The sequence below is a fragment of the Miscanthus floridulus genome, chromosome 1, assembly GCF_019320115.1.
Source record: "Miscanthus floridulus cultivar M001 chromosome 1, ASM1932011v1, whole genome shotgun sequence".
Taxonomy (NCBI): Eukaryota; Viridiplantae; Streptophyta; class Magnoliopsida; order Poales; family Poaceae; genus Miscanthus; species Miscanthus floridulus.
The window spans coordinates 59082734-59087311 of record NC_089580.1 but is presented as its reverse complement, the minus strand read 5'-3'; the positions used below and the strand labels follow the sequence as shown (position 1 = coordinate 59087311).

Genomic DNA, 4578 nt, shown 5'->3' with positions numbered 1-4578 from the left:
TAGCAAAAGTTCAATAGTTTAACCATTCATGAGTTAACAAATATACCACATACTTACAAATCACAAGCCTCAGGCCTAAAAGTTTGCCACGTTCTCATCGTCAGCGTCGAGAACATGTCACACTAATAAAGGGCAGACCCAGTGCCGGAGGCTCCCACATGAGTAGGATCTGGGGAAGGGATAAGCCTTTTCCCCGCAAAATCTACAGAGAGGCTGCTTCGAACCCACGACCTGGTGACTCAGTGAGACAACTGTCACCACTGCACCAGGCTTACCCTTCTACATGTCACACTGATGCATAGACTAAATTACTTGCAACAGAGGAGTACATAACATCAGCACGGTCTAACTAAGCTAAACTAATACTACTACTTTACTAGCATCTAGATTCAGACTTTCAAAGCCATGAAGTGGAGCAGCCAGCAACCCATCTTGTCATCTCCAAAATGAGAACCACATCATAGTCAAATAACAAAAGAAAGTGTTGTAGGGCAGCAGACATCTAGCCATCTCCACATCTTCAAAATGGATCCGCATAGTCAGAGGTACAAGACAAAAGAAGGTGCAGCAGGCGAGCTTTCAGCAAGCCATCTCCAAGCTTCAGTACTGCATGTCATCGATGTCACTGTCCTCTTCACTGCCCTTGCCACCGTGGTCTGGTTCTCGGCCTAAAAAAGGTACTGCAGATCGACATACACAAATAGAAAACGGATATGTGCATATCAGTAAGAAAGGTGCAAAGAATTCTAAAAGTAGCAATCAATAAACCTCCTCGTTTCTAGAGCACATTTGTTATCATCCAACTCGTCAAGAATAACATAACCAGCTTTGGATCTAATGAGACCGAAGGGCATAGCCCCGAAACTGTAAATATCTAACCGGACTGTTGGGACGTACTCAAAGCACAAACAGTCTTTGGTGTGATATCTAGAGTCCAGATGCTATTGCAGTAAGACTATCCTCTGCTGGAAAAATTTTAGTGGACCTAAAATCACAACATTTGGCTGAAAGTCCCTGCTTAACAAAATGTTGTATGATTTGAAGTCCCCGTGGATCTTTTGTCGATCTGTATGATTTGAATTCCCCATGAATCTCGCAATTTTCATTCTAGAATGCCAGTCTACAATTTGGTCAGTGAATTTGGATTTAGTAAATAATAAATTCAAAAGTAACTATGCTCAAAATTAGAAAAGAATGGTTTCCCACAAAATCAGCAACACACTCTTACAACAAAGTTGCTAAATCCCTTCTCCATTTTCTTTTGATATTTAATACAACCACATGTTCACTCAATAAATAAGACAATGTGTTTTCAGTTTTATTCCTGGAGTTACATTTTTCCTAAGCAAATAAACACAGGTTCATTTTAAGGGGTCTGGATTATATCTAACACTATAGCTAGAAACCCAAATTGACCTCCGAAGTGGACTATGCAAAATGAAGAACAAACAGTACAGATGATGAGGAATCAAGTGGTTTAAAGTTGTCGAATTGTCTCAATATACTGCCCTCGAGTTCATGAGGCAAACAAAGCAATCCATAAATGAAGGAACTGATTGCTCTGCGTTTAAGGAAGCTAGACAATGGAAGAGACCACTGAGCTTCCTAAATGACCCATTTATCAAATTTTGGATTATCTTGTCCCATTTTATATTCGAAAAACTAAGTCTATCAGAGAGCTTTTATCTCTGTATTGGCTCTGTCAGAAACAACACATCAGAATTCAAAATAGCTAGATGCTGCTAGCATCTTGAATAATCACATTTTCACATGCAACATAAGTTATTGAACCATAGGTACATCTACAGTCCGCTTTGATAAATTTATTTTTATATGTTATAAACACTACATGTGAGCTGGTCTGTTCCATAAAAATCTGAGCTAGGTCTGTTCCATGATTTTTATCTGTGAAGGATATAAAAAAGACCATAAAGGCGTGTGACACCATATAATCTGTAAAGCATATAAAACAAGACTCCATCAAGGCATGTGACACCATATAGCAAGTGTCCAACTAGCTAACAAAGTACTCTAATAATGTATGTCAGCTAATGAAGCCTAGGATTACAATTTGTAACTGAGTGTCATCATGACACATATCTAGTCAAGAAACAAATGGCCAGTCATGAAGACGGACAGTTGAATTTAATAGGTGAAACTCATTTATCAGGAAGATGAAATCATCATAAGAAAGGACAAATTAATTGAAAATCAGGGAAAATAAAATAAAAATGGAAGAAGTATCATGTTAGGATTCTGCCTAGTCCACGTTTTGTCATTTGAATGCCTTACACCTATTCCAACTGAACTGACGACCCCTCTTAATCATGTTATAACTTAATTGGGCCACTTGAACCATCAGATTCAAATACCTCCAGAAAGAGAGGATACACAATTTCAAGAATTTAGTAGCAAGGCAGTTGCATCTCGATGACCATCACAAGTTAAATTAACAAGCAGTAGCAGTACATAGATTAATTTAACAGCACTCTAGCAGTACAGTAAAAATATGTCTCTAATCAGCCACCCATCGCCCATGCATGATGAACACATGTAATTAGATCAGATCTGGATGCGAATGACCAAATAACCTAGGTTAGGCCGTTAGGGTACGGGTGCTCGCCGCAACAGCAAGGGAAGAGAAGGGGCGCGCATACCTGGTGGGTGCTCGTCGCCGGTGAAGGACACGACAAGGAACTAGGCACCTGGCGTAGGGGGAGGGCGGGGACGCGGGGCCCACGCCTCGTCTCCTCGGGCGCTGACGACGACGAAGGGGGAGAGGACGCCGGGGACCGCACCTCGTTTCTTCGGTGCTGACGTCGATGGCGAGATAGGGGACGTGGGGGACGCGCCTTGTCTCCTCGGCGCTGAAGTGAGGGTGGAGGGGCGGCGTGGTGTTGGGCGGGCTGAAGGTGCGGCGCCGCCAGGAACGATTCCGAGGAATGCGGCGTCGCTGGGGGAACCGTGGACTCGCCTGGGAGGTGAGCGCGCGCGGTGGTGCAGGTCCCGCCACGGAGCTTGGCGAGGAACGCGGCCGCGGGGACGCCGCACTCGAAGCGGTGGAGCACGCCGCCGCGGAGGAAGTAGTCGAAGCAGGTCAGCGTACTTGTGATTTGAAAAATAAAAGTACATAGTATAAACAAAGCTTATTAATTGGATGTACCACGACAGTTATGTCTTCTAAAAAAAAAACCAGGATGGGGACTGCATTGCAGCTTTGGCCCAATCTAACCGGCCCAAGCAAAAATGGCCACCTGGAGAGCGTCGACAGCTGGGACCAACTCACCGCTAGTCCGCTATAAAACCAGCCTGACTTCCTTCTTCCAAAACAAAAGGGAACTTCGTCGTCTTCCTCCTCGCTTCTGCCATTAGCAACTCGCAAACCCCCCAATCCCTGCTCTCCATGGCACCTACCTCGAGTTCATCCTGGGCGGACCTCCCGCCGGGCGTCATATCCTCGATTGCCCGCCTCGTCCCGTGCGAATGGGACCGCGTGCGCATGGCCGCCACCTGCCGCGCATGGCGTGCTAGGGTCGTCGCAGCTCCGCCCCCGCCGCCCGAGCTCCCAATGCTCCTACTCACGTCCAGCGACGTCACACGCCTCGCCTGCATCCTCAGCGACGGCCAAACTCATCACCTGTGCAAGGACCGGGCCGGCATGCGCTACTTCGGCTCGTACGATGGCGCCTACCTCTTCCTCGCCATGAAACAGAACCAGCATCATCGACTTCTGAATCTCCAGACGTCGGAGATGCGAGTCCTCCCCGACGTGGTTAGCCCCCACCCTTCGCTCCAGTGCGTCGACATGGTCATCCTCGCCGCCGCCCTCTCGGCCCCGCCGGATGACCCAGACTGCGTCATCGCCGGCATCATCACCTATCAGCGGGACCGGGACGGAGGCTGCCCGCGCCATCGCCGCTGCGCATTCTGGCGCATGGGTGATCTGGTGGCGTACGATACCGTGCCGTGGGACTCCCAAGCTGTCGAGGACGTCGTCTACCGCATGGGGCTGTTCCATTTCCTCACTGACAACGAGCACATCCTCAAGTGCGCACCGACCTTCGTTCTAGATGGGGACGAGGTGCGAGGAGCAGCGGTGGAGTCGACACTGCGCCGTTTCGTGCCGAGGCATCGCACTCATGACGCGGTCGTTCGTGCCCGGTACCTGGTGGACTCGCGCGACGAACTGCTGATGGTTGTAAGATACGCCCCAGATCCTGATTCGTCTACCTCGGCGTTCAAGGTGTTCCGCGCGGTTGGACCGCAGCAACCCGAGGACGATGGAAGCGGCGGCGCGGTTGGGTACCCCTACTCCTGGCGGAAGCTTGACACGCTAGGTGGCCGCATGCTGTTCGTGGGGCGAGGCTGCTCCAGATCCTACGAAACGGCGGACTACCCTGGGTTCGAGGATGGCGTCTACTTCTCAGACGATCGAAGCTTCTACAACGACGACATCATCTTCGGCGGCGTCAGTGAGAGGCTGTACTTCTGCAACGACAACGGCAAGTGGTCGGAAGGGCCGCCTTCCAATGTCACGCTCTTCTTCCCGGAGAACGGCCCTTCCAGGCACTCTTCTCC

At 49.0% G+C, this 4578-nt stretch overlaps 1 long non-coding RNA gene across 1 annotated transcript; it reads right to left on the bottom strand.

The window, feature by feature from the left end:
* On the bottom strand, nucleotides 1–3103 carry LOC136484796 (uncharacterized). Its single transcript, XR_010766221.1, has 2 exons — nucleotides 2658–3103; nucleotides 1–680 (listed from the first exon to the last, which is right to left on the bottom strand). It is a non-coding gene; the product is annotated as an uncharacterized lncRNA (long non-coding RNA).
* Between the last annotated feature and the right edge of the window lie 1475 nt (nucleotides 3104–4578).